General features: G+C 40.0%; 1 long non-coding RNA gene across 13 annotated transcripts in view; it reads right to left on the minus strand.

Moving 5' to 3' along the window:
- LOC106044706 (uncharacterized) overlaps positions 1–19,263 on the minus strand; it is a 445,326-nt gene that overhangs the window by 250,476 nt on the left and 175,587 nt on the right. The window contains exon 1 of one of the 13 annotated variants that reach the window (XR_010830790.1): positions 4,222–6,603. The exons of the other annotated variants lie outside the window; for them this stretch is intronic. This is a non-coding gene — a long non-coding RNA (uncharacterized lncRNA). Of the gene's footprint in view, positions 1–4,221; positions 6,604–19,263 lie in introns of those variants that run through there. 13 annotated transcript variants of the gene reach the window in all.

The raw sequence follows: 19,263 nt of genomic DNA on the forward strand, positions 1-19,263 counted from the left end.
AGCAACCCCCTCCTCCCTTCTCCCTGCCCCCATTACAACATTTGATGTTTTAAAAGTTTTGAAATTGTTTTCCAAATGTGAAGCACTAACAGGATATCAAAACCAGCTTGGTTTGTACTTTTTTAGGAGGATAACTGCTATCACAAAAACTGCAAATAAATGTGTGCCGTGTCATACCTTCTGTTAATAATTTTGAAACTTGCAGTGATTTTAACACCTGTGACATTCGTGCACGATAATTTGTGATAATTTCTGAAGCTCTGAGATGCATTTTTACATTTAAAAGATCATTTATTAAGAATTTTTACTGAAGGGATTCAGCACAATTCATAATGGCTTCCTGTTAGATAAAAAGCACGGGTCTAAATATTCTTCTTAATCCTAACACAGTGCTATAAGCACATTCACAGTCACTTGCACATAGCCATTTTGATTCTGAATAAACAGATTTTAGGACACAGATATAGCTACTTTTTTCTTGAAATTACTTTCTTATGCTATAAAAAAAAGTAATTACTTTTAAAAACTATTTTTAATTTTGCTCCTTTAAAAGGCATTTAAAAGTTTAAGAAATATATACATGTAACATAAAATATCCTCAGCATTGTAAGATTAACTATTTTGGGGCTACTTTCAGCCTAAAATTAACTATTAACTAAGATTAACTATTTTGGGAGCTAGATTGCATTTCCCTTAGAAAATAGTTTGCATTTGAATTGTTTAATATTTAGAGTACAGCTTTCAGCTGTGTAAAGAGTACCTTAAAATATGTGAAGGTCAAAGTAAACCTTCATTTTAAATATTTCAAATTGTTACACTTATTGCTTTGAGCTAATATGACATTTACAGTAATTGCTGAAATTCCAATCGCTTTCAGTAAAAGCTGTTTCTTTTGCAAGTTGTTAAAAAGGTGCATTGGACACTGCATTGCTGGAGACAGTTTGCAAGTGAAGGCAATTAAATGTGATACACAATGTACCGGACCAACATTAAAAAGACTTTTTCGTGTTTGACTGTTTACTAGTTTTGTCTTTAAATAATAGTCTTCTTTTGGCATGTAATGTATATCTGCTTGCACTAAACATAATTTATGAATATTTTAACACATGTGTACTCAGTGGGGTGTATTATCATACTGATATAAATAGAATTAATGAGCAGTCAACCTGCCACATGTCATGACATATGACAGGGCAGCCAGAGCATGGGAATAATTCTTTCTGTTTCATATTAAAGCTTCTTTTCCCAGTTGAATTTTTGTTCCCAGATGCCAACAGACCTAATTTTCTAAGGACCATTTACAAAAATAGTAAGAAATGACAAACCTGGACTAATTTATCTTGGGTGACTTCAAAGAATGTTTATTTTTATGCCATTTCAAATGCACAAATAAACAGATTACTAGAAGCGGTTCCTTTTGGTTACATTTTAGGAGTTTCATAATGAGGGGGCTGATATCTGCCTCAGATTTCATTCCCAGCAAGCAGGCATTTTATTTGTTGTTGATTTTTAATTTGTTTCAATGTCACGTTATCTGTTTTTGCTTTTGAGGGTCTAGAATATATCAACCATCTAAACGCAAAGACGACGCGGACCTGGTAAATGGTTATTCCAGAGCAGAAGGAAATGTAGATGCAGATAATATAGATAATATCCTTTTAACCAATCATTTGTTCCAGTTTCAAAGGCTAGGTAACAATCTGCTAACCAAGAGTAATAAGATTTTTTTTTAATAAAGATACAGTGTTAGTTGACAGAACACACAGAATACAAGGCTAGGCCATGCTCCTGTTTGGCACTTTATTTTAAAGGACAAATATTGAACAGTAGTATCAATTCTGTTTACAAAATGCTGCTTGCTCAGTTAAGGGCAAAGGGTCATAATAAAATTAACATCTATATCGATCAGATTGCCCAGGTAACATCTAATTAAAGATCTCTGACTTGAAAAGTTTTCTTTGCAGCCAAGAACACTGCAAATGTTCTCTGATGCTGCAGTGTTGGGGTGCCAGAAATTACAAATACGGGGAGAAAGAGAGCCTGCTTTTTCTCCCCTTTGGTCTGAAACCATTTTTTCTTTCTTTCATTTTACTGCTCATGAATCTTAGAAGTCATGACTCACTCTTCATCCTTAACAAGACAGTCTCCTAAAGATGGATCTACTTCAGATCTGAGGGCTTAAAAGAAGTAAAAGAGACTTATCTTGGGCTCTTAATAATATTAAAGGACAAGGAGACCCTACAAGTTTTTGTGCCTGATGATCTTCACTGCAGGGCAGTAGCACCTCTCTTGGGAAATCCAGCTCTGTCGCACTCAAAGAAAAGGGGCACCATCTAGTGCTTTTTTGGAGGAAAAGCTGCTAATACTAGTAGGGGTATAGCGGGGGGAGGAACACGCAAGGGGGAGGGAGAAGAAATGACACTCCATTTTTTTCAAAAGACAAAGAAAACCTGTTGGCCTGTTTCATCTTCCATTTTGAGGCATTGCAGTATTTAGCTCCAGGCTGTAAGCAAAAATTGTTGGCTTTCACAAGGTGGAAGGAAGGAGTCCCACCAGCTAAAATAATATATACAATTTTAAATGGAAGGGGGGCTGGTATACAGATATTATTCTGCTTAATAGGTATTTCTTCTTCCTATTAATACACTTAAACATTTCCCTATCAGCCTTTCTCATTATATATTCTCACTTTTATTAATCTAAAAGAACCCCCTTTTAAAAGTCATTTTTATTTCACTGGAGACTACACTGTGCTGTTAATGTTCCTGGAAATGTTCTCACAAACAATCTGTCCAGAGTTCACCCAACATAACAAAGAGATTCTATGAAGAAATGATTTGTAGCACAAAATCTTTTACAGTGCAATAAGATCAAGTTAACCACTGATGCTGCTAGGAAAAAGCTTGGGAAGTTTTATCTGATTGGCAAAATAGGCTCATATATGAGTCCAGGGAAAGAATGCCCTTTGATAAAATTTCACAGCACTGAAGTCTGATTATCTGAATGATTTTTGAACCCTCTTTGAAAACAACTTGGAGGGTGGGAGGGTGGAATATTCCTTGTTGTTGTGACTTGGGAAATACACGCTTTTGCTAAGAACTGTGAAATAATAGCTCAATATTGTTTAACTTACTGATACTATGAGTTGACAGAAATTGTGTTAGTCAAACTAATAAGTGCTCGGTCAAAATAACCACAGTTTCAAAGGTGTATCTGCTCCTTGGGAGCGTCAGGTTGGGGATGTTTGTTGTGTACTGCAGAGGCTGCTGCCTCTCAGACACCCAGAGCAACCACAGCACAGCATCAGAGCTCAGGACATGCTGAAAAATCAAACACACCGATACCCTGACCAGAGCCCCAGAAGATACACAATGAAGATCCGTGCTCATTTTTGAACCTTTGGGCCATAATCTTGGATTCCCTGGGCACTGCAAGCTCTCAATCAACTGTGTTCTGGTAACAAGAGAACGTCAGACTGGCGTGCAAGACTAAATAAACAAGAAATATTTCTACTAGAATAGTGCTGAGCAAAGCAAATACATGGCTTGATGAGTAATTCTCAGAGGGAAGCCTATCCCAGGAAACAAAACCAAAAATATATTTTATGTTCATATAGAGCTTTTCGTATGAAGCTGATCATGCCTGTAAGGGAGACCTTTTACAAAAGAAAAAGCAGGCGTAGAGTTGAGACCTGACCAAGAGCAGGTAAGTTGGAAGCAAAAATCAGTAAAGCTGTCAGATTCACAGATCCTCAGTGGGGCTAGAAAAAAAACATAGGTCCTGGAAATTATTCAGGACCGCTCTGGTCTAGTGATGTGAGCCCAAGCTGGGGAACCATACCTGAGGCATACTTGCTCTGCACCCTCGGAGCTCAGCACATCAACACATGGCCCACCCCATGGATATGCTGAGTGTTCTTGTCTTCTGGTGAAATCAGCTCAGGACTTCTGCTATTTGGGCCACAGGCTCAAGTTGCCTTATTTGAGGCACCCATATTTTGATATGTCACTATTTAACCCCTCCGTGCCTCAGTTTCCACATCTGTAAAACTTGATAGCTATGCTTACCTTGCATGGGTGTCAAGAAGATTATTTCAAGTCTCTAAAGAACTTTGAAAAGGAGAAGCAAAACGAACTGAATTTACGTATTATTTGTCATTTTTTATCCCATAAAATGGAAGTCAGATGCAGCCCAGACTGTGAACTATAACAAAATGTTTACCTAAGTCTTCCCGATGGCTCTGATGCCAGAAGAGCCAGTGAATTCAGCATGACTTCACAGAAAGAAGGCAGCTTCCTCACCTGCTGACCTGGCAACACCCATGGTAAGTGGTAAGTTAACATCTTAAATAACCACAACCTTTACTGATTATTCTATAAATTTCCATTATATTCTTTAACTGAACTGTCAATGCAGTTTACTGTGTATTTCTGATGATTAAAAAAATCTCTCTTTAACAGAAGAATTCCTGAGAGGGAGCTTACTCTACTGGGAAGGAAAAAAAAAAGTTCACAATAAAAAACTCTCTTTGGGGTTTTTCTTGGTGCAGAATGTACCTCATTAGATTTCAGGCAGACACAATCTTGCCTTGACAGGTTTCAGATCTTCTAGAATTGATTAGACAAGCCCCTTAGAAAAGTCTACACCAGTTTCTTTCTAAACTTGTACTTGAAGAATAATGGGGGGCTTTACCTATCATATCCCTTTTCAGAGAAGCAGCCACTTGCCTCCCATGCTGGGTACCTTCACAAACCCTTAATGTATCTCCAAGTTTTTTCGTCTGAAGCTTTCTTCTCCCCTGCTCCATTTTTCTCTGGTCTTTGCAGTCTCACTTTCCTGAATGCTATAGTTCAGTGAAACCCTCTGGTAATGACAGCACTGGAGTGATAATGTACTTTGCCGATTTCCCGTTAATAGTAGCACTTGATCCAGCAACGGGTGCCAGCTCAGTGGCAGAAGGATGCTTTAATATTTTCTAGAGGTAAAAGGACCAGTTCAATTTACAGCCTTGGCTAACTCAGCAGCTTCACTCTGTCTTGGCACAGAAATTAATGTTTTAGTTAAAACAAAGCAAAAAAATCACCCTTAGTTCGCTCAGTTTCATGCCAAAGAAACAAAGTACAATTGCTCTTTTCTCCCTGAGGAAATGTGTGAAAACTGCATAATGCAATGAAGGAGTTAAAATAACTGAGTGGAAGGAGGGAAAAGAGAGGGGGGACCAGCTGACGGCAGCATTGAAAAGGAAAGCAGTTTGTTTATCTATTTTAATAAGAGATACATAATCACAGAGCATCCAACAATACATGCATCCTTGCCGAAGAGCTGCTGATATTCTACATTAACCTTTGATAGCGAGAAGTGTATTACCCCTACTGTGTTCCACAATAAATTATGTTATATCTGGCATCCAAAGCGCTAGGAAGTGTTCAGCCAGCTGGAAGCACCAGATTGGCCCAACATCCCTAACGTTCAGATTATAAATAAAGGGTACCTCATACTGCTACTGCTACAAAAACAAGCAGTGCGGAGGAAGGGCAACTTCCCCCCTGCCCACAGAAGCACGGGGCGTCAGTTGGGGAATGGCAGAACAGGAATTCAAGAGGGCAGGGTTTCTGCACCGAGATGCAGCCCCCAGCACGCCAAACCTCAGGCAAATGCAGGACTCCAGGCGGAGAACCGAGGCTTCCCTGCTTACATCTTTACCGACGATTTGCACAGAAATAATGCCAAGGGGAAGTATATCTGGATCTGCTCCTGCCAGACGGTGTAAGCACACAAACACACGCTCGCACATACACATATCTGCCCACTCTTTCGGCAGCATTGCCTGTTCTCTTCCAGTCGTAAAAATAATTAGCTCAGCCACAACCTCAGTTTCAGAGGATGTGGTCAAATGTGCAGTGGTACACGCTTCTCCCACACTCTCTAATCAAAGGACACTATGGCAAGGGGTACAGAACGGCATTATGATAAAGGTTGAGGAAAACCTTGCCTGTTATGGTCTGGAAGGTGAAGATACCAAATAGGAAAAGAACAAAGATGGTCCCAAGACTCAAAACCCGCTGACTGGAGATGGCTATAAATGGCCTTTTCAGAAAGTTTGCAGTGGGTCCACCTGCTCTCAGGGGAACCACTTCATTAGCTTGAGCAGGAATATAACTGAACCAGTGCTGGGAGCTGCTAAACCAACTCTACCACTGGAAAAATTAACCTCATCTATTTATTTTAAGGGCTAGACTATGGCGGTCCCCAGTGAGGATGTAATGGGAAGTCGGACACAAGGAGCTGTTCTCCTCACCACTTCTTTTCGGTAGGGGCTGGCCACAGCTGCAGTCCCTCTGCTCTCCCGAGGGTGAGAATTAGCCCCAAATTGGTATATTCCATCTTCATTACTCCAGCTATTACATAAACATGGCTATATGCTTGCTTGCTTAAGCTGAGAAATGGAAAAGAGGAACTAAAATTAAGGTTAATAGAGCTGGACAGAGAATTTCGCATTTACTTTGCCCTCACCGTAGATGCTTCCCCCTTTTGCCTTCTGTAGATGCTTTCTTCCACAACAGTACTTATTTTCTCTTTTCTCTCTGCTCCCTTCCCTTCTGTTTTTCTTTGCCTTGTGCCCTCTTCCCTCCCGTTGTTGCTGTTGTGGCTGTTTAACTCTCCTTCCATGTACTCAGGATGCTCGAGACTTGTGAAAGAAGGCAGTCTAACACAGGAGCTCTCACACCCTGGTCTGTAACGCTGTGGGCAAGGGCTCTGAAGAATTATACTGACAGTAACGTTTATGAAATTGTCAGTGTCTTGTCATGGATGTCATGACAGAAAGGAACTTGAAATTGGGCAAAGAAGTAACACATGGCTGGTGAGATGTCTTCCAGTGTCTAGCCATCTTTCCCTCTACAGAAGGAAATGCCATATTCTGAACATTTTCATTTTATTCCCCTTTAGGCAACTGAGCTGTTGTCTGAAAGGCCTTTAATCTCTTGTTTTTTTCAGGTCTGAGAAGGCTGCAGAGGTGAAACATATGCCACAGAATCCATCAGATGCCCAGATGTATTTCAAGAACTCGGGCGTATCTGTGTCCCTCAGGGAGGCGGAGGGGAGGCTAGTCTAAACGCAACAGGCATGTATTTGCTAATGCCTGGACATCCCAGTTTAAGACGTCTCCACCGGGTAGGGGCTGATGCTTTCCACTCAAAAGGCGGCTAGTTTGGATCCAGTTGTTAGACCAAATAGTTTGTTGTTGTTTTTGTTTGTTTTCAAGAAACAGTGCTCCATCCCAGGGATGTGGCACAGGTTTACTTTTTTTTTTTTCTACAACTCATTACATTAAGATATTTAGAAGAAAAGAAAGACCCAGAGAGAAGGGTCTGAGCAGAAACAGAGATCTGCAGCACTGCTTCCACGCTTTCTTTTCACTGTCAGGGACAACATACTGCACAGCTTGTTTAAGGATTCTGGATAGCGTAGTCCTAGCAGACATTTCCTGTACTAAGATGTATTCTCATTAGAGTTACCAAAAGGGAGTATTCAAAACATTAGTTATCTGCACATAATCACTATATCACGCCATGTATCCTTTATTTTAATTCCTACTTGCTTGCTAATTACCCACCACGCTGAAGGTCTCACAACTGCTCTCCTTTCAGCAGCTTTGTTTGCAAAGTGTCTGGCAATAATCTCCCAGCAGTGTATTATCATGCCCTTTTCATCACACTATTTAATCAATAGGGTAATGACCTCATATAAGCTAGTTCCAGGACCTAGCCATGCCATGCTAAATAAATGAAACAAACAAAAGTGTGGGCTACATGCCTTCCGTTTTACAAACCTGGACACGAACCATTTCTGCATTAAAATCTATTACAATGTATAGAAATTGCAAATTCTTCACATCTCCTGCCAGAAAAAAAGATTCTACAGTACTGTGGGGAAATGACTGGTTTCTTTAAACAGACATAATTGCAAAACATGTGTGTTCTTGGTCAAGTGTTCATAGGAAGATTTATCCTGATAACACTGGAAACAACCTTTTCCCCCAGTACATCACGTCATCACTTGGAGGACTGAATGGTGACCATCACAGCTAATGGGATGAAATCACATGCAGCACACTACCAAAACAGAGCTTGGAACCTTCTTTTCAAAAGGATTTCTGTTCCAGTGAGCAGAAGGAAAGCAGCTTCTCTCCATTTCCTGAGCTGTAAACTTACAAAGTGTGGTTCGCTTTGATTTTGCATCCCATGGTCAGATTATACTCCGTCTAATAAAGCGCATGTGAGATGTGTTTAGTAATGTGTGAACTCTGGAGCATATGTAGCATCACTCTAGTGTGGTGATTCTCTCCTCAGGAGAAAGGAAAGGGGGTGATAAACTGGGTCTCTCTGCTCTTCCTAACCACCAATTTTTATAATACTAGTAGGAATTTCATTTCAAAAAGACATTGGTCTTTCTGTCAAATATTGTTGCAAGTGGACAACAGAAAGGGAGAAAAACAACTGCCTAGCTGGCACACAGAGTGACTGCATAACCATTGTTTGCCGTGGAAAACCAGGGCAAAATATCCTCAACAGCACAGAAGTTTCACCCCACGCAAACTCTGACGGGATGGTGGGGGCAGAAGGTCACCTGTCTTCATGACACCAGCACAGCTGGGGATGAGAACTTCAGGGAAAAGTACCTGAAAGTAACTGAAAAGACGACAAGCATGTGTAAGAAGGAGCATCAACCACACTTCTGTGTTACCGTGGCAGGAGCATCATGCGCTGTTTCCACATGAACTGAGATTCCCCCCCCCAAGAAACAGGATGAAAGAAAAATAGGAGGTTTTAATCCTGTTCTATCTCAAATATTACCTGAAGCCAACCTATTTCTACTGATGTAGCTTGAGACAAATTTTTACTTTAAATTTCTCACTGCACCAAAACCACTTACATTTTTTTGGCACTTTCTTTTCAGGTGTGTTATGAAAATGACAATGTGCCAGTCAACCAAGCTGTCCGTATCAGCTAAAATCTGTTCTGAGGCAGAGCAATTTACACTTGGATGAACACCTCCCAAGAAGTAATCACATAAATACCTCCACGTTGAGATGCAACTCATTGCTGGTTAGGTAGCTCCTATAATGAGCGTAAGTGTGATCTGTCCCGACGATCTGAAATGGCTTCAGTACAAGCGCTCTGCTAAGCTGATGTAGAAGCCGCTGTAGTGCTAACTATGTAGCGTGCCTGTGAAGCACTTCTTGTGCTACAAGATATGAGTTCTGGACTATAAAAGCTCATTCTGGAAAATATTCTCTCTAAATGTCCCATATGATACTCGTCTGGGAAAGTACGAACCTAAAAAGACCAACATTCCCAGTCTGTTAATGAACTGAAGCTCTCCCAGTTGCCCATCTGGTGGTCTGGCTACTGCACAACTACTACATTTACTTCTTATAAATGGAGAGGAGATATAGCAGAGAAGAGAAGAAAAAAAAGAAAAAAAAAAAGAAAAAGAAAAAAGAAAAGAAAAAAGGAAGTGAAAAGACTAAGAAAAGAGAAGAAAGAAAATTCCACACATCTCCAGTTGAGGTGAGCTACCTCCAACAGTGGGTGGTCACACTAGCTGTTAACTGCTTCCCCTTATATTTACTGGAATATCAAGAGGCAGTCTGTATAAAATAGCACCATCTTCCCTTCCTGGAAAAATCTGTTTTTTTTCTGATTACCCAGGAAAAAGGACGTCACTGAATTACATCAATAATCCATCTTTAATGAAAATAAGTAATTCCTATAATTGGTGACATTGCAGCCACCATTGTTTAGGTACAAGCAATCCTTGCACATCTTCTGAAATGAGCCACCGCTACAATGGCAACAGATCCCTCCAGCAGAAGAGCAGAGGTGGCTGGCATAAAAGATGAGACCTACTGTCCTTCAGGGTGCTACTCAACATGTAGCAGAAGGATCAGGCTGGACAGGACAGCATTGACTTGCCTTTACCATTCACCACTTTGGTACCAGTTAGCTTAGTATGTTGATACTTAAAATGCCACCAGTAGTTTTTGAATTACCTGTCGACCTAAACAAACTCTATTGCAAGAGCATCTCTTATCTGTCAGAGTTTCAAGTTTTGGGTGGGGCAGTCTCCTTGCTCAGAAACTAACAAACAAAACAAAACAAAACAATAAAAACATTGTGTACATTTTCCCCTATCAATTTTGTTCTGCTATCAGCTTTGTAAACTGACAGCAAAAATTCTTATTTCAGAGCACCTTCCTCATGCAAAAATATCACAGCAAAAAAAACAAACAAACAAAAAAACACCTTGGCCATAATTTCTTACCACTTAGTCAGTGCAAAGTTATTGCTTTCCCATCACACCTGGTAGCAACTCTGCAGGCAGAAGGCAATGGGAGAATATGGTCTCTCAGTTTACATCTGCACATCTCTTTTACAGAGGAAAAAGAGGAATGAGGAAGAAGAACCAAAAATGTTGCAACTTTCACTCAGACAGTTAAAAACCTTTTGAAACATGTGAGTTTAAAGAGAAGCATCCAATCTAATACATTTACAAGAATCTTCATTTGAAGTCCTGCCAAAAAGAAAAGGCAATAAAAACCACCCTCCACTGTGCAGATTGCAGGAATCGACTATCTGGGCAGGCTGCATGGTAGAGACTTCTGAAAATCTTCTTATAAGAGATGGCTCTAAGTCATCCTCAGTTGTATCCCTAACCAGTGTAGGAGAGCTGGAGCGCCTCCCAGAAAAGCCTACCTGATTTAGATGGGACGGAAACAAACGAACAAAAACATCTAAGACATCAGTGCCGCAGAATTTTCACAATTTGGATGTGTGTCAATATTAAAATGGAAAAAGTAGGAATTTGATAGAAAGACCTGATAAAAAAGCAAAAGAGGCATATAAGTGATAAGTAACTTGATAAAGAACTAAAAGGGATAATCTAATTAAAGCTGATCCACATGGGTTTCTGGAAAATAGATCTTGTCAAGCTAACTTGATATCATATTTTGATGTGATTACAAATGGAACTGCTAAAGGCAACCATCTTGATAGACGTCTGTAAGAGAACTGGCTGTGTAACACACCATAGTTTTGCCAAAAAGCTAAAAAGCATAAAAGATGGGATAGCTTCTCTATGCTCTCCCATCATAGGCAGTGGAGAGTGAAAGATATCTTCTGAAAATGATTTATGATTCTTCATGCAGGTCCACTACATCTTTCCATAAAGGCTTCCATCTGTCTCCATTGTCTATTAAGAGCTTAGAAAACTACCAACCACGAGAAGCTAATTTTTGGAAGACTAGAATTAGATGTGATGAATCAGAACAGCACCTTAAACTACTTAAAAACCACACAGCAGATATGTTTAAGCCATCATTACATGACTGGGGAACAAGTCACTTGTATCAGTATCGGTTATTGGCTCCTAGACTCTCTTTTATTTTTGTTTAAAAAAAAAAAAATCATTTTCACAATATTTGAAATTACTAGAAAATGGTAAATAATGAAAAAGACATTTGGTTTAGGTGGCTATTACCAAATACTGCGTACTTCAGTATAGTCAGCAGAAGGCCATGGATCTCAGAAGAGGAACAGTGAAACTGACTTAATGATGGAGGACTCAACATTGGGAAAAAGAGATCCTAAAGAGGAGACAAGGACCGGGGAACAAAGGCCATGGTGAGTAACCAGGTTATTATGAATTTCTAGTGTAGCGCACTAACAAGAAGCTACTATACTCACCAGACGTACAAACAATAACAAAGAAAATTAGAGAGGTTATGTTGTCTTATTTGGCATCAGTGAAAGAACGAGTAGTTTGACTGGGTTCACAATGCCGTTTTAAGAAAGACTGTGAAAAAAAATCACGGATTCCGAGGGAGTCAGGGGAACTATTATGGTATTAGGAAACACGTCTTATTGCAAGAGACTCAAGGCGCAAAATCAATTAACTTATGAAAGCGAAACTTAAAGAATGATTTGATCACAGCCTACAAGTACTTACCATAGGGAACAAAAATTTGATAATAGAGGGCTCTTCAATCTAGCAGGCAAAAGCAGAATCCAAGGGATGGAAGTTACAGCAAGACAAATTCAGTCTAAGAATGAGGTGCAAATTTTAAACACTCAGGGAATAACTCAAAATAACTTGCCAAGAACTGTGATTTATTTTCCATTGCTGGAAAATATATTTTAATAAACACTTGGCCTTGTTAGAAGTTTATACCTCTATTTCTAAGCTTATTAATACATTCATTCTGAGAACCTCAGAATATTTTTGCGGAGAAAAAGAATAAACGTTATAAGCAGGGAAGCGTTCGCTGCGGTATTCATACACAGCCAAGAGATTTCATTTCCATTTGATCAAGTCTGACTCTCTCCCATGAAGCCTGCCCAACTAAAGCCCCTTCTTACTACTCCATACTATGCAAAGCTTTTTGATTAATGAGCCCTAACTCAAAGTAGATTGCACTAAAATTAGGAAGCAGGAAGAAATCATAATTTGCAATTATCCCTCACAGAAATACCTCAATACAATACTTTAGAGTCATTTTAGGCATACTATTGTTTTCCAAATGTAAAGGTAAAACACAAATCACAATATGGTAAAGATCTCTCAGTAGGCAATTAAAAATTAATCAGCTAATCAGATCAAATGAACGAGAAAATAAGGCTCAGGAAGACATCCATTCTAATTAACATAATATTAACTTACAAAAGACTTGTTCAGACAAAAAAAGATCATCTTTATTTCAAATACCAAACCAATCAATAAAAGGAAACAAACAGTTATTTCTTACCTTGTTATCCCCATGACCAAAGCCAAAAGGAAATGACAGTAATAGTGAGTCAACCGCCTGTGCAACTGTATTCATTTCTTATTTCTAATCTTGTTAACTATTTGAATCCACAATTTAAACTAACTTGTATTCAATTTACAGGGATTCTACCTATATTGTGTGTTCTCTATACTTGCTGTGTCTCCTAAGAATCTTGTAGGTACTTAAAATTAAAACTAATGAGACCCAAACTCCCACCAAGGTTCCTCCTCAGCTAGGTGATTCCTAACTAAAGCACAGGGCTTTACTGTGGAGATGGAGGATGTTAAAACGAGAAGAAGTGGAGGGATTCTTAAGTCTGTGTCAGGGATGATAACATATACTCTCAAAGAAGGAAATAACATTATAGGACACCTTATTGAATAAACCTGACTGGTTAAGCGGAAAGGCTCAGGCAATCAGACAAGGAATTGGGTGGGCATGGTTGAACCTAATTAGATAAGATTGCACAGATTAGAAATATCTACAATTACAGGACAGTTCCTAAAATATTTTTTCAAATGTCAGATTACTTCAGCAATGCCCAACCACCCCGACCTTCTGGCTGGGACTCACAGGACGTGTGCCACAGACTCAGGGTGCTGGGGGGGAGCTGGCCGCTGGGACACGACCACAGCCCCCAGCACCCCAGCGTGGCAGCTGCGTGGATGGTTCCCAGCACAGCCCACTAGCCCCATGTTTTGCAGCCCCCCAAAGATCCCCTATAAATTATCCACATTCATATTATCCAGTGACCCCTTCCCCAGGCCGACACAGCTCCCATTCCTGTCTTGGGACGCAGATCTGGTTTTGAAGGGTTCCTTGAACTTCCTGACACCTGCATGGGATTCAGTGTTACAGGTCAGGCTGGACACAACGGTATTATTTACTTGTGCAGAAAAAAGAAAAAAATCTAGGAGGATGTAATGGTTTAGAAGCAGGCTGTGCAAACCAATTCCACAATGAATGTATTTCACTTTGATCACCCCTTCTAGCCCATAACAGAATTGAGGCAGTATTTTGTTTTGCAGAAATTAGTACCTTCAAGACCTGCAGTGGATTTATTATTTCTGCTAGAGCTTGCACTTCCTTTCTGATCCACTGCTGTAAAATCCAGAGGGACAGAACAGCGCAGAAAATTACTGCGAAGATGTAGTGTGACATAGGAAGAGTCAGACGCGTTATGTGTGAACAATATGACAAAAGGAAAAGCCATCTGAAAATAAATGAAAAAATTAATAATCAAAAGGGTGTCTAATTCTTATCTGGGCACTTGTTTGCTCACTCTATGAATTAGGACCATCAGGCCATGGTGTGTAAAGCTGGAAGGGACCCTGGGCCCAGAATTCAGTCCTGCTTGAGGGAACTGCCAGAAATGATGGTTCTGGGGAAGGAAATGGGGCCACCACCAAACAAGTGAGGCATCAGAAACTTAACTTCCCTCTCACTTCAGTCATAAAACTACAGCTCCATGACTTAGGGTCAAACCTACACATTTGCCCCAAGCTTGGTCCTGTCCCTGAAACAACCCGTAACGGCAGCTAGCTCACACAGGGCAATGGTCCTGTAACGTGGGCATCAGAACTGGCCAGAGACTCTAGCCCATTACACACAGATGACAAAGGTACCGCTAAGAGAGAAAAACGTCCAATCACGCCAACATCAAAACAAGCAGCAGTATATGCTGCACAATAAGAGTCACAGGTGCACATGGACCTTCGTTGTTATGCATTTCCATGTAAACTGCGGCTTACACTTAACAGAATATAGCCTCAATTGATAATGCATAGAACTTATAAAAGGAAAACCCCCCCAAAAGCACTTTGGTAACAGGTAACAGAAACTGTTTTTTCAACTGCAAGCTACGAACACTTGACATAAAAATAGTCTATCTAGAAATCGCTGAGTACGTCGCAGAAAAACGGAGAATGACTGCACTTGGAGAATTTCATACTAGTTTGATCACTGATTCTTCAGTAAGCTATTTAGGACCGCAGGGTAAACATTCTCCTGGAACAAATGTATCAATCAAAAGCTAAGCCTACTTTAAATAAATAAGTAGTGTCTATTTTCTTCTCCAAAATGCTTGATCAAAAAGCTGTCTTCTCTGGCCATCGACTACTTTGTGTTGGGTAGCTGACTAAATACTTTACCGATTTACACTGCAGCATATGACTTTTAGCAAGCCTAGATCTCCAAATACAGGTCAGTTTTTGTCACTGATGAAAGAAATCATCTACAGGATACAAAGTAGATTAATATTTGTCAGGTTTCCCAAACAAGCCAGAAACCTATTCTTTCCTATTCTTTAAAGAACCTCAGAACTTGTTTTCTTATAAGGGATAAAAAAATTCCAGCAACTAAGAGAGCAGAACAGAAAACCTATTTCTCACTCCTTGATAGCCTGGAGCTGTGAAACAACAGGATCAACAGATTTAAAAAAAAAAAGTAAAAGAGAATCTTGCTGCTGTAATTTTTATGAACATTTTTTGATCCTACCCTCATTTATATCTTCCCTTCACATATAAGCAATGAGGTAGCAGAGGGTGCATCTGAGCTGGGAGATCACCCTAGATGCATGTCCTCCTTGGTACAGTGAACAATGAGAGCACAAACACGAGTGAAAAATACTGAAAAGCTCTGAAAGCTCATGGGCAGCAGAGCCAGAAGTAGCAAACAGGTGAGAGGCACGGCTGCCTCGACTCCTCCTGGTTGTTCTTTGCTGCAAGTCCACGCAGCGCGAGCCAGCACAGCACTGAGATACCCAGATTACTGCACCCGCTGCAGAGGAAGAAGGCAGCGAGCTGCCTGCCGGCAGCACTGTGCTGAAACTACCTGACCCAGCTAAGAGCTAAGGCAGAAGTTCTACAAACAGTGGTCTCCCCAGTCTTGCACAACCATGACACATCTCCTCAGTGTAGTTCACCCTTGAAGAGCTGTGGAGTTAAGGCTCACTACAATGAACTCCTAATGGGATGCCCTCCTGGCGTCTATCACCAGCTTTCAGCACGGGGCCTGAACCTCCAGGGCTCCCTACGGCTGCCTGACCTAATTCTTCTTCAAAATGGGCTGGCCCATTTTGTCTGACAATTTCCTTTAAATGCCCAGACACCAAGCAACGGAAAATTTCCTTTAAATGCCAGTTAATGAGCAATGGAAAATGTCATCACGATGAAGTTATGCAGGTACTTAAGTGCTCTACTGGATCAGGTCTTTGCGAGCTATATTATACTCTCACATTTGACTAGATTTTCTGAGTGCGATAAATAAAAAAAAGATAAACCTCTACAATAAAAGAAGAAAAAAGGAGATATATGTAAAATTTTTAAAGCTTCTATGGTTCTTGGATGGCATGGTGGAAAGAAAGAGGGAAAGAGAATGCAAAAGCATAAACTAGGCTATGCTTGTGTAAATTATCCTGACATTTAATAACTCTCTACTAAAAATTCTCAAGCAAGGCTACTTCAGATATTTTAAGGTCATGTATCATTTACTGTCTAGGTCAATTTATGCATCAGCCAAAAGCGCTGCAAACCCTTCTGGACAGCACTTTGAAAATAAAGGTATATGTAACTGTTTGGGCCATATTTTCCTCACCGGTTTCTGCTCCGTGAACATTTCACCTTGGAAAATTAAAGTAATAAGTGAAGTCAGTATGATATTTCAAGGCAAGCCAAGGACAAGCTTTACAACTGTGCTATCAAAATGCTATTAATAAAAGCAAAAATACACGCACGATGCCCTCATTCCCCTATGGATGGAAAAAATTATTGTCCATTAAGTTAACATTTCAGATACCCTCTCAGTTTTTCCTAAGGTCCCAAAGAAGGCAACAGAACACATATCTCTTTCAGTGAACTTGCATGAAGTATCTGCTGTCATGTAGTGCTCTATTTTAGTAAACACTCCAAGGCTTCTTAAGAGAATATATGGATGAGTAGGATTTCTGGGGGGAAAAAAAGCGGAAAATTGTGGCTAGAATTTTCTACTTTCTCAGTAAGTTTTATACAGGTGTCTTTGTTTATTTTTCTTTGGGTCCTGAGGGTTGCATTTATACATGTGTCTTACTTTACGCATCTAAATTCACTTCCCTGTTTGGATAGCTCCCCTCGCTGCAGCATCCCACGACTCCGTGGTTCTCCCCAGAACAACCCATACTTCAGCACAAGTACTGTCATCTCCTTTTGACAGGCATGAAGCCAGACACACCAGGACATGGCTGTGTGGCGTGAGGCCGTGCTGCACAGAAATATCCAGGCCGGCTCTGAGTGGACAAAGCTGGCTAGGAGATTTCAGGCACAAAAACTACCTCGTTCGGTGGCCCCCTGCATACCTCTGAGCCTTGCTGAGCCATACTCTGCAGAAATACATGACAATGCTGAGGGTAGTCCACGCAAGGAAGCATGGCCAGAGGCTCTTGGGGCCACTGAAATTTCTTCAGGATGTCTGCAGAACAACAGGCTGAATGAAGTTGTGCTATAAACACAGATACATTTTGCTTTTGTAGGCATTTGGTTTTGTATTTTGCTTTTGTACACAATCAAAGCAACAGACAGGTTCTGACAGGTGTAATAGCCCATGGCTTGCCTTAATGCCTGCCTTGCCAGTAGTCACACTGCAGAGGAAGAGGAGAGACCGCGACCTATTCATCAGATTTCCTTAGGTACACAGAGCAGGTGGCTACCCAGCTACATACACTCTTTAACTGTTCCTTCCCTAGGAGAAAACTCATTTATGCTTAAAATACATATTGAGTAGCACAGTTTGTACCCAGACCATTTTTTAGAACAAATTATCCGAGTAAGATATGGCTCAGGAAATTTTTCTTTCACCTGGTCTCAGGTAGTCAACATGCATACACACATTTTCATTTGAGACAAACTATGAGTGCATGTCTGTTTTGTTTATCTCTTTTCCAGTGCTTGTAACCACTGAAAATAAAGTAGAAAAAAAAAAGATAAATAAAGACAAGAAAAATATGACATGAAAATATAGTTTGGAAACACACAAAAGCCCAAGATAGCTCACTGAAAATGTCACGGGCCGTTTAAAAACATCCTGGGAAAAAGATATTATTTGTCAAATTAAATTAATTATTTATAATAACTTCTGTTCTCCAACAAATCCTGGTATTTCCATTGAAATCACCATCATCAATTTTCCTTTTTACCAGCCCTGACAAAAATGAAATATGAAAGTTACAGAATGAAACGTTATGGAATGAGAGTTACAGAAAGTAACTTCTCTTTGTTAGTTACATTAATGTGATGTATGAGATACTTTGAAAAATCTCACTAATGATACGTAGTCTTCCCAACATAAAAACACTCACTTTAAAGCTCTATGCTCAAAGGATTTTAGAGAGGAGCATTTTTTCACTCATATTTGCAATATTCTCATTACACTGATGGGTATTTCTTAGGAAACTTCTCAGATCTTCCACATTTATTTCATTTAAGATCTTTGTCTCATAAAATACAGCAAAAAGTTCTCAGGCAGTTTATAGAACTATTAAAAACTGAACTAACTTTATTATTCATTCAATCTCCTCCATTATTTATCCCTCTTGATTTGAAAGTAGGACTCACAAGTGCAGCACTAGGAGTTTGCTGCGAGTCCCTGGAACGCAGCCTCACCACAATTAGCCATTGATCCAGCTGCTCGTACCATGACAAGGGAATGCAAACTCCCTCCTCCTTGAGGCTACAGCTCCACAGAGAAACCCTTCAACATCACAGACTTCCACCACATTTCTTAACTTAATAAACAGCATCAGTTCAGATCGAAGTTCTTGAGCTGCAGTGAAATACCCACACTTTTATTCATTAGGAAAGGGGTTTTCTTCCATCACATACCTGCTGTTCAACTTTTCTGTAGAGTACATATTTTTGTTTGGTTTGGTTTGTTGTTTTTCTCCCAACTTTTGGAACCACAGCTTTGCATATGCTTAAACTGATGTACCAACATGCCTCATTCAGAAGTAGACATACATTTAAAATGTTCTTTTTCAAAATGCATTTACTGTACGAGTAAAATCTCACTACTGAGTGAAAGACCCGTGGCAAATATTCACATTTTATGAAGGAGGTTCGTGAACAATAAGCGGGGAGAAACGAAGAAATCAAAGCGAGGACTGCAAAATTCACAGCACTTGATGAATTTGACAGATGTCACTTAATTTTCATTATTTCTCACAGTATTTCAGACTACACTTGTCAACGTACAGGAGCATGAAAGCAGACTGCTTCACAGTTCCCAGCTGCTAAGTGGGCGCCAGGAAGTGGTAGGAGACAGCAACATTTTAGTAGCACTTTTTAGTAAGTGTTTTAATTCTAATGCCTTGTTATCCTGCAACCACCACTGTAAACAGAATCTCTCCTCAGCATCCATTTTACCTGGAAACAACAGGGCAAGTAATCTATGTTGCACCTAGGGCAGAG

This window comes from Anser cygnoides, chromosome 3, assembly GCF_040182565.1.
Source record: "Anser cygnoides isolate HZ-2024a breed goose chromosome 3, Taihu_goose_T2T_genome, whole genome shotgun sequence".
Taxonomy (NCBI): domain Eukaryota; kingdom Metazoa; phylum Chordata; class Aves; order Anseriformes; family Anatidae; genus Anser; species Anser cygnoides.